The 12,020-nt window shown below is 45.4% G+C and overlaps 1 protein-coding gene across 1 annotated transcript in view; it reads left to right on the forward strand.

Annotated features, from left to right (window-relative positions):
* Positions 1-12,020, forward strand: part of srpk2 (SRSF protein kinase 2) — a 291,734-nt gene that overhangs the window by 110,946 nt on the left and 168,768 nt on the right.

Genomic DNA, 12,020 nt, shown 5'->3' on the forward strand with positions numbered 1-12,020 from the left:
TTACGGCCTCACCACTGGCTCATGCCCCCCTCCAAAACCCTCAGACAGAAGCCAAGCATCGCTATAATGCGAGCCATATAGCCAGACGCAACATCATCGAACACACAATTGAAATGCTTAAGCAGTGCTTCCAATGCCTGGACTACTCTGGAGGCTGCCTGCAATACTCCCTTCAGCAGGTCATTGTGGTGTGCTGCATGCTACACAACTTAGCTATCATGAGGGAACAGGATTTGCCACTGGGGACTGCAGGATCACCTTGGGAGAGAGCGGAGAAGGACGAGGAGCCTGGCGAGGAACCCATGCCACCACCACAGGGGAGGCCTTGTAGAGCTTTTTGCCACTGCAACTCATGTCAGCAGCTCATAATGCAATGCTTTTTGCTTGAAGAGTGAAAGGCACGTTTGACCGTTGCCTGGCCACTCTTATCCCACCATGTTGACTATTCCCCTTATTCTGCAAGTAAGACACTAAGAAGGCATTGCAAAAGCCGGTTTTCAGTGTACAATGCACATGTGCTGATAATCGGCTTTTCCAATCTGTCAAGCTGGAGCTTGACCGATCGGAAGAGAAGATTATCAGCACATGTGCATTGTACGCTGAAAACCGGCTTTTGCAATGCCGCCTTAATGTCTTACTTGCAGAATAAGGGGAATAGTCAACATGGTGGGATAAGAGTGGCCAGGCAACGGGTGCGAGGACATTTGCAAGGGCAAGCTTGCGATATTTACCCATATCTTGCCCAGCAAATGTCCTCAAAATTCTTGAGCCTGATAAAAGCAGGCGAATAGCCTACTTTTACAGGTGTAAGAGTTTAAAAACATACAAAAATATAATTTAATTAAATTTAAAAAACACATTTTTAAAAACACTGCCCACTGTTGCATTTATTTTTAAACATAATTAAAAAAAACTTTTTAAAAAAGCTCAAAAAAAATGTTTTCCCCAAAGATATTTATTAACTTTAATTTCAATTAATTTTAATTATGTGAGCTATGTTTGTTTTTTTTCTCATTAATAGCAATGAGAACTCGTGGATATGGATTGCTATTAATGAGAAAGCTGTGGAATACTGTGCCTGATTGGCTGAGCAGTCACAAGTGACTGCATCTTTGTGGGAACCAGGAGGTCGGGAGCGCGCTTCATAGCGCAGGAAGAGAAGACCTCCCCACCGGAATCTTGCGCTCCTCCTGGACCACCAGATAAATTCGTAGAAATGTTTAGGTCTGAGGCAATTGTCCGTGGGAAGCCTCCGACTGCAATTTCAGCCCCATAGTAAATGTAATTTGGAAACTGGAATAAAATTTATTAAGTTATAAAAGTTCACAATAATGTTTAACATAATTTGGGAAACTTTTATAAAATAGCAACACCGAAACAACAACCCCTGCACCGAATGTCTTTTACCTTCGGCCCCTCCTCCACCCACACCCTCATGCTAACCTCCCCTCCCTATCCAAGGTGGCACCAAGACGTGCAGCAAGGTGGCCTGAGTCCTGCTGTATTGGCGGGAGAGACAATGGAAACGCTATGTGTGGATCCACTGGAGAAGCTCTGGGTATTGAAGGTCCAGCTTCTGAGTGGCGAGCCTCTTGCTCGGCCTTGTCAGTCACAGGAAATGTTGGTCTGGGTGTGACACTGGGGACTGTAGTGTCAAAGATGGATGCCATCAATTGCGCGTGGGCATTGACAACCTCGGTGATTTTGCGGCTCGCATGAACACTCTGTGACCCAACCTCCGTCATGTTCGCAGATAGTGCCCCAATGCTTGCAGGAATCCTACCCTACTATCTCTAGGAACTGTATGGTGAGCTGGACGCTCCCTGGACAGTCCCACTATGTCTAGGTGTGCGTCTGCCTGTCTGTCAGCAGACTGGCTTTGCTGACTCACCCTCTGGAGAGACATTATACGGGATTCAACCCCGGTATTGCGTTGCTGTATGCCACTTGTTCTCGAGGCCTCAAAGCCCGAGAATGTTTCTTGCCCTGATGAGGTGCTGTTCGTAGAAAAGAGGTGTCGAGTGCATCAGGCCCCCCCCCCCCCCAAACCAGGCTGCTCCTCTCCTTGAAGTTCCTCGCCCTCGTCTCCCTGAGGTGGAGGCTTCCATTGGAGGATGTAGCGCATGCGACGACTCATTTGAAAATAGAAAACAACAAATGAGTGGTTAGCAGCAGGGGAGGGGGCAGGGTGACATGAATAGGGTCACATAGCACAGGCTCATTTGAAGGACCACCTCTACTCCATTATATGTAGTCCAGAGATCACATTGCCCCAACCCAGCCTGGGGGTTTTGCAGGACTTACCCTCACTTTCGAATGGGGACTCAGCACCTCCACAGGTCGTTGCCCTCCCTGAGGCGCAGATCAGATCAGCCACTGATTTCTCCAGGTCTGTCAGGCATGGTTCTGGGTGGACCGCTGCCTTGCCACCGCTGCTCCTGGCGGTTGTGGGACATCTTTCCCTGCAATGGTTCCAACAGAGCCCATCTGCTCTTGTGGCACACACACACAGCCATCAAAGCACTTAAACCATACTGTGTGCATTTAATACAGTCCTCTGTTTAATGGCCCTGGAAGTTGCACATGGTTCATGCATCATCATCGTCATAGACAATCCCCCGAAATCGAGGAAGACTTGCTTCCACTCTAAAAATGAGTTCTCAGGTGACCGTACAGTCCAAGGCGGGAATTACAGTCTCTATAACCTGGTTTGCCGCAGGCTCCTTCCGCTGTCTGCACTTGATTTCCTCATGCTGTTGGCGGCGAGATGCGAGGTGCTCTTCCTCCACTTTGGGCAGTCTTGGGCCAGGAACTCCCAGGTGCTGGTGGGATGTTGCACTTTATCAAGGAAGCTTTAAGAGTGTCCATGAAATATTTCCTCTGTCCACCTGGGGCTCGCTTGCCGTGTAGGAGCTCCGAGTAGAGCGCTTGCTTAGGGAGTCTTGTGTCGGGAATGCGGACGATGTGGCCCGCCCAATGGAGCTGGTTGAGCGTGGTCAGTGCTTCAGTGCTGGGGATGTTGGCCTGAGCGAGAACACTGACGTTGGTTTGTCGATCCTCCCAGTGGATTTGCAGGATCTTGCGGATCATGACTCTCCGGCTCACCCTAGCCCGGAATCAGTGCGCCACAGTCATCAGCGTGTATGCGCCACAGTCATCAGCATGCATGCTCCAACACTCGATGCAACAGATGAGACCAAAGAGGAATTCTACTCCAGCCTCGAACAATCCCTGTCCCGAGTCCCTACGGACCACAAACTGATCATCCTTGGCGACTTCACCGCCAGAGTCGGTAAGGACACAGACCACTAGGGAGGCGTGAACGGGGGTAGGGAAAACCAACTCGAGTGGTACCCTGCTCATAACAAAATTCCAAGAATGTGACCTTGTCCCTCTGACGGAACAAGGTGTTGGTGATGACAAGTCCAAGGCATCATAGCAACACCCTCGCTCCAAGCACTGGCATCTGCTCGACTATGTCATCGTCCGAGCGAGGGACCGCAAGGACATGATTATCACACCCGCCATGACAGGAGCCGATAACTGCTGGACGGACCACCGGCTAATCCACCCAGTCATCAACATCAGCATAGCCCCAAAACAACAACGGCAACAGATGCCGCAGGAAAATCAATGCTGGGGCACTCAAAGACCCAGTTAAGAAAGCCCTATACAACTAGCGCCTCACTGCCAACCTGGCGACGCTCTGACCCCGAGACGCAGAGTGCCCACGTGGTTCATGAGGAAGACATCAAAGTGCAGAAACATCTTTTAAGATCTCAGAAAGCAATCTTAATAATGTGTAAAGATCATTGATGGCAAATAAGATGTAACACTAAGCCTACCTATACCAACATGTGTCAGATTTATAATTTAAATAATGAAAGAGTAATAAAATATTACTTGCTATTCGGACCCTGCAATGGTCATTGAACCACTTGGGGCACTGGGTGTGGGTCCTTCGGATGTCGCCAATACAAGACACTTCCTCAGCGATGCTGGTCCAAATGCGACGGAAAACCACTGGGAAGGGGTTTCCTTGCACCCCTCCTGTTTAATTCTGCCCATCTCCTTTCCACAGCAGTGACCAGGGTCTTGTTGGCCACGATTACTAAACTTTCTGGCTCGCTGCCTGCGCTCCCATCTTCTATCGTGAATGCAATCTAAAAATGGATGATTTCAGCCCTGGGCGTACTGCGCGGAAAAAAATGGCAACAAAAAAAAATTGCACACGTGCAGAATGTCCAATTTATTTTATTTATTTGGCTTTTATCTGTTCGCAAATTTCGGGTCCGGCATGCACAAATTCAGTTGTGCAACGCCGGATTCATCGCTATCGCTCTTAACCGTTTGGCAAATTTTAAGAGCTCTGGTGGTAACTGTACCCCAGCACAAAAAACTTTGCGCTGCGATTATCGCCCAAAAACGGGCAAAATTGCCAGAAACCAAAATTCTAGCCCATAAGCTGTGCCTCCTTTTCCTGACAGTTTTTCCCATTCCCATTCTACTTTGCCTTCAATTTTGGAGCTACTTTATCCATAGAACCATAGAAATGTATAGCAGAGAAGGTGACCATTTGCCCATTGTGTTTTTTGTTGGAACAATCCAATACAAATTCTACTACCCTGCTTTCTCACCATAATACTTCCTTTCACAACTTCAAATGTTTATCTTCGCTTAAAAGCTGCAATGTTCTCAGACTATTACTTGTAGCAAAGCATTCCATACTCCAACCACTCGGTGTAAAGAAATGTCTCCATGCCTCTCTTCCTTCTCCTGACAACCATTTTAAATTGATGAGACCTTATCACTCACTCTCTAACCAGAGGAAATAGGCTTTCTCTACTCACCCCATCAAAACCGTTATGGTCAAAGCCTCTTAAATTTTCTCATAGCTGCCTCTTTAGTCAAAGTAATCCTAGTGTCTCAAGTTTGTTTGCATAACTGTCATTTTTCATCCCTGACATCAAATTGGTGAATTTGCTGTATGGGGTCTATGGTTTTAATTTTCTTTCGATAATGTATGATCAATGCAGCATATCATACTCTTAACTGTTTTCACTACTTTGCTCCCTCAGCTTCTGCAGCGAAGAACTACTCATCCTCGATTATTTCAACCTCCATCTCAATTCATCATGCTCTCTTTCCTGAGTTCACTGCCCTCCTATCCTCACTTAATCTCTCCCTCCATGTAAACTCCCCAACCCCCTTGACCTTGGCATCACACGTGACCTCGCTATTCCCATCCTGCCAATTCTGACCACTTCTTTATCGCTCTCCACCCACACAAAATCATAACTGTCCAGCCTTCGGCCCTCCATTCCCAACAATATTTCTGCAGCTACTGATCTGCTCAACCATACCTTCACCACCACCTTTGATGCCCTAGTCCCTATTAAAACCATTGCTTCTCTCACCCTGGCCGTTCCCCCTTATACGGTCCTCATCTTCGCTTCCTTAAGTCTAAAGGATGTCGACTTGAACGAGTATGGCGGACAACTGGTTTAGCCATTCATCGCCAGATCTTGCTGGACCAAGTAAAGCATTATCAGGTCCTGCACTCTACTGCCAAAATTGCTCACTCTTCCAGGATCATTCTGGAATGCAAAGATAACCCCGGCATTTCTCTACTGCAAACAATCTTTGTAAACCCCTCCTTGTCGTCTCCACCCTCACTTCCAACAAGTGTGAGGAGCTCATGGACTTTATCTCTAAGATTGAGACAATTTGATCAGCTGCCTCTGTCATTTCCCTTCCTTCCCCTAGCTCACATGACCAAACTTCCTCTTGGGTCCCCCCTTGCCCTAGCCTTGAACACCCCTCTTTCTCCAATTTCTTGCCGATCTCCCCTCATGCCCTCTCCGTGATTATCTTGTCCACAACACCCACTTATTGCTCCCTGTACCCTATTCCCACTAAACTGCTGACCACCCACCTTCCTTTTCTGGCTCCCGTGTTAGCTGATATTGTTAATGGTTCTCTCTCCTCAGTTACTGTCCCCCCTCCTTCAAATCTGCCATCATCGCCCCTCTCCTCAAAAAAACAACCCTTGACTCCTCCGTACTTACAAATTACTGCTCCATCTCCAACCTCCCTTTCCTCTCCAAACTCCTTGAATGTGTTGTTGGCTCCCAAAGCCGTGCCCATCTTTCCCAGAACTCTGTTTGAATCCCTCCAATCAGGTTTCCGCCCCTGCCACAGTACCGAAACGGCTTTTATCAAAGTTACAAATAACATCCTTTGTGACTGTAACAAAGGTAAACTATCCCTCCTTGTCCTTCTCTACCTGTCTGCAGCCTTTGACATGGTTGACCACGCCATCCTCTTCATCCCCTCTTCACTGTCGCCCAGCTGGGTGGGACTGCACCTGCCTGGTTCCATTCTTATCTATCTGAACATAGCCAGAGAATCATTGCAATGGCATCTCTTCCTGCTCCTGCATAGTTACCTCTGGTGTCCCCCAAGGACCTATCCTTGGCCCTCTCCAATTTCTCATCCACATGCTGCCCCTCGGCAACATCACCAAAAACACCGTCACTTTCCCACATGCACGCTGATGACACCCAGCTCTACCCCTCCATGGTCTCTAAATTGTCAGACTGCTTGTTCAACATCCAGTTCTGGATGAGCAGAAATTTCTTCCAAATAAATACTAGGAAGACTGAAGCCATTGTCTTTGGTCTCCACCATAAACTCCATTCCCTGGCTACCGACTCCATCCTCTCCCTAGCATCTGTCTGAGGCTGAACCAGACTGTTCACAACCTTGGTGTGTCATATTTGATCTTGAAATGAGCTACCGACCACACAGCCGCACCATAACTAAGACCGCCTATTTCCACCTCCATATCATTGCCTGCCTCCGCTCATCTGCTGCTGAAACTCTCATTCATGCCTTTGTTATATCTGGACTTGACTATTCCAACGCACTCCTGGCTGGCCTCCCACATTCTACCCTACGTAAACTTGAGGTCATCCAAAACTCTGCTGCCCTTGTTGTAACTCGCACCAAGTCCCTTTCGCCCATCACCCCTGAGTGCACTAACCCACATTGGCTCCCGGTTAAGCAACACCTCAATTTTAAAATTCTCAAACTTGTTTTCAATTTCCTCCATGGCCTCGTCCCTCCCTATCTCTGTAATATGCTTGATCTCCACAACCCCTTGAGATATCTGCGCTCCTCTAATTTTGGCCTCTTGAACAACCCTAATTTTAATCACTCAACTATTGGTGCCTTAAGCTGCCTAGGCCTGAAGCTCAGGAATTTCCTCCCTAATCCTCTCTGCCTTTCTACCCCTCGTTCCTCCTTTAAGACGCTCTTTAAAACTGCCTCTTTCGGATTTTGTTTTGTAACACTCCTGTGAAGCGCCTTGTAATGTTTTACTACATTAAAGGCACTATATAAATACAAGTTGTTGTTGATTAACCAGTGCCTTCTGCAAATTTATCATAACCTCTTTGCTTCTGCACTCTTACACCTTTGTTTATAAAACCCAAATTGCCATTGGCCTTGTATGACATTATTTACCAGCACTCAAACGTTCATGGAGGCGGGAGGAGACTTGCGTGGAACACAAACCAGCATGGACCAATTGGGCAGATTAGCCTGTTTCTATGCTGTATGTTCTATGTATTTGTTTGTAATCCTAGGTGTCTCAGTTCCTCCACACCCTTTAGCATCTTTTCATTGTGTGTATACATCTATACCTTGTTTTTTCTTTCAAATGCCTCAACTCGCACTTCTGTATTCTTCCTGTTCCACTTTCTGAAGTCTTTTTTTTTGTCTTCACTGAATGCCAGCAAATTTTGACACGGGCTCCCTACACCCAAGTTCAAATTATCTGTATATACAGGTACTGAGAAGTGACCTCAGCACTGACCCCTCGGGGATACACCACTTCCAACGTTTTTCCAATCCAAGCAACACCCATTAAGCCTAACCCTTTATTTCCTAGCTGTCAAACATTTTATCCGTGCTGCTAAATTTTGTCCTACACCAGAATTTTTTTTACAAACCTTAACTTGGACAACTTAATAAATGCTTTCTGAAAATCCATGTCCACTGCATCTACCGTGTTGTGTTTTATCTACACAATAAGTCTTAAAATTCTCAAACACAACTTGCTTTTAACAAAACCATGCTGACCTTCCTTGATTATCCCAAATATTTCTAAATTTATTTTTATCGCTAATTTTATCTCCATTTTGAGCTCCAATCGGTTCAATCTTTCCCGGTGCTGTAATCTCTCAGTTCTGCTACCATCCTTGTAAATCTTAATTGCACTTTCTCCAATACTTCTATGTCCTTTTTTATAGTATGAAGACCAGAACTGTGCACGGTACTCTAAGCATGGCCTGACCAGGGTCCTATACAAGTTTAACATAATTTGACTACTTTTAAAAGTAGATCCCAAAAAGTTATTTGTCCCCTAACTCTACATGCCCTAACCTTTGTCATGAGCCTACTGTGTGGTACCTTATCGAAGGCCTTTTGAAAGTACAAGCACATGACATCTACTGCATTACCTTTGGTCTACTCTTTCCATTAATATAGGAGCAAAATACTGCAGATGGTGGAAATCTGAAATAAAAACAGAAAATGCTGGAAATACTCAGCAGGTTAGGCAGCATCTGTGGAGAGAGAAACAGTTAATGTTTCAGGTCGATGACCTTTTATCTCCTGTTTTTATTACACTTCCATTACCTCTTCAAAGAATTCTATCAGGTTCGGTAAGCATGACATAGTCTTTTGGAATTCGTGCTGACTTAAAAAAAAAATATATATATATTTTCCGTCTTTTAGATGCTCATCTATCACTTTTAGGAAAGATACCGGAATCTATACTATCACTGACGTTAAGCTGACTGGTCTACAGTCCCCAGGTTTTGTTCGATCTCACTTTGTGTGTGTATAGGAGCAACATTCTGGCACTTCATGCTCCTCTATGGAACTTTTGTATATATAAACTAGTGCCTCTACTATCGCCTCACCAGTTTCCTTAACTGTGTATGGCTGCATACCATCCGGACCTGACATTTTATCTTCTTTTAGGGCCCAAGTTTCCACATGATTTGCACCTGATTTTTAGGAGCAACTGGTGGAGAACGGACTATCTTAGAAATCACAATTCTCCACATTTTTTTTTCTGCAGTTCTAGTCAGGTAGAACTGTTCTACTTTGGAACAGAATTTTTTCTTCAAAAGGGGGCGTGTCCGGCCACTGACGCCTGATTTCAAAGTTTCCACAGTGAAAACGTACTCCAAACTAAGTTAGAATGGAGCAAGTGAAGATTTTTGTAGAACTGAAAAAACCTGTTCTACACATTAAAAAATCAGTCGCAGGTTACAAATTAGGCGTCCAGAATGAGGTGGGGGGGGGGAGGGGGGAAGGGAAGTCATTAAATTCTACAATAAATCCTTATTTATACTTATACAAATATACAAATAAATCCAACCTGAATAAACATTTATAAGCAAAGAAAAGATTAAATAAACCATCTTCCTACCTGTGTGAAAGTGCTTCAGGCACGGAGAATGCTGCAGTCAGCCTGAGGCGCCTGTTCTTCCCGAGGGGGGGAGGCGCCTGTTCTTTACCGGGGGGGGGGGGAGAAGAGAGGAGGCGCCCGTTCTTTCCCGCCCGGGGGGGGGGGTGGGGTGGGAGGGAGAGAGAGGAGGCGCCCGTTCTTTCCCGCGGGGGGGGGTGGAGGGGAGGGGAGAGGAGAGGAGGCGCCCGTTCTTTCCCGCGGGGGGGGGGGGGGGGGAGAGAGGAGGCGCCCGTTCTTCCCGCTGGGGGGGTGGGGAGGAGACAGTGAGAAGGCTGCAAGTGCTGATGGCAATGTGCTTTTATTAAAAAAAATTTAAATTAAACAGCTACAAAGAACTACAAAAATGGCCGACTGCCAACGTTTTTTTCACACTGAGCATGCGCGAACGCTCCAACGCGCACGCGCAGCGTTGCCGGCAGGAAAAAAACTAATTTAAATAGTACCCGCCCCCTCCCACTTACAAAATCGGCGCGAGTGTAGGCTCCGCCCCCCTGGGCGCCACGCCAGGCAGACAAGGAGCTCCAGAATCGCGATTTTTTTTTTTAGGTGCGAGAAACGGGCAACACGAAGGGCCCAAGTTTGGAAACTTGGGCCCTTAGTGTTGCTAGTTTGTCAATTATTTTCTCCCTTTCTATCCCAACTGTGTTAATATTCTTTAAGCTCATTCTTGAAGTGTCTATTTCATTACTTTGCCTCAGTTTTTACCAAAGAAGATAGTTATTCAATACTTTTGCCATTACCTTTGAGTTTATATATATCTTCATACTCTGCCACTGCACTTCTCTTTCATCCCTGAGGAGTCCTATCCTTGCTAATTTTTATTTTACTTGGACTATTCTTATAAAAGCCCTTCCTGTTCCTTTTATATTACGAGTCTTTGTTTTTCCTTCTAATTGCCTTTTTTAGTTCTTTATTACTCTTTGTATATTCCTCATAATTTTAATTAATATTATTAGTCCTAGTTTTTTTATCATATGCCTCCATTTTGAAGGTTGCTTACTTTTATTTTCTTTGTCTGCAAAAATCTATCCATTGCTAACTTCCTTTTCACTTGCTGGAAAGTGTACAAATAGATATATTCCTATCACATATTTAAGGATTCTCCATTGCCTATCTGTCATCGTTTTGCCAACCATTTTTTGCCTAGTTATTTTAGGCCGGATCCCATCTTGTCTCAGAAATTTCCCTTTTTCTATTGACTCTTCATTACTCCCTACTATTTTTACATTGAACCTAACTATGTTGAGAACACTATTTCTCAATTGAACCATAGAAATTTACAGCACAAAAAAAGGCCATTCAGCCCATCGTGTCTGTGCCGGCCGACAAACCGCTATCTAACCTATTCCCACTTTTCAGCTCTTGGTTTGTAGCTTGTGGCACTTCAACTGCATATCCAAGTACTTTTTAAATGCTAGGAGGGTTTCTGCCTCTACCACCCTTTCAGGCAGTGAGTTCCAGATCCTCACCACAATTGGGGTGAAACGCTTTCTCCTCAAATCCCCTGTACACCTCCTACCAATTACTTTAAATCTATGCCCCCTATTTATTGACCCCTCTGCTAAGGGAAATAAGTCTTTCCTATCCACTCTATCTAGGCCCCTCATAATTTTATACACCTCAATTAGATCTCCCCTCACCTTTCTCTGTTCCAAAGAAAACAACCCCAGCCTATCCAATCTTTTCTTGTAGCTAAAGTTCTCCAGTCCAGGCAACATCCTCGTTAATCTCCTCTGTATCCTCTCAAGTGCATCTTTCCTGTAATGTGGTGACCAGAACAGCACTCAGTACTCTAGCTGTGGCCTAACTAGAGTTTTATACAGATCAAGCATAACATCCCTGCTTTTGTATTCTATGCCTCAGCTAATAAAGGCTAGTATCCCAGATGCCTTCTTAACCACATTCTGCAAATGCTGGAAATCTGAGATAAAAATAGAAAATGCTGGAAATACTCAACAGGGCAGGCAGCATCTGTGGAGAGAGAAACAGAATTAACTTTTCAGGGCATTGACCTCTCATCAGAACTTTTTAACCTATTCATCTTTTGTCTTTTTCTAATGCCTTTGCAATGCCTTTGATTCAGCACTTTTAGAACATAAGAAATAGGAGCAGGAGTAGGCCATTTGGCCCCTTGAGCCTGCTCTGCCATTTAATAAGATCATGGTTGATCTGATCTTGGGCTCAGCTCCACTTCCCTGCCCGCTCCCATAACCCTTCATGCCCTTGCCGTTCAAAAATCTGTCCATCTCCGCCTTAAATATATTCAATGACCCAACCTTCACAGCTCTTCAGGGCAGAGAATTGCACAGATTTATGACCCTCTGAGAGAAGAAATTCCTCCTCATCTCAGTTCTAATGGGGGGACCCCCTTATTCTTAAACTATGCCCCCTAGTTCTCGATTCCTCCTATCTGCATCTACCTTGTCAAGCCCCCTCAGCATCTTGTATATTTCAATAATATCACATCTTATTCTTA

This window comes from Pristiophorus japonicus, chromosome 13 (assembly GCF_044704955.1).
Source record: "Pristiophorus japonicus isolate sPriJap1 chromosome 13, sPriJap1.hap1, whole genome shotgun sequence".
Classification (NCBI taxonomy): domain Eukaryota; kingdom Metazoa; phylum Chordata; class Chondrichthyes; family Pristiophoridae; genus Pristiophorus; species Pristiophorus japonicus.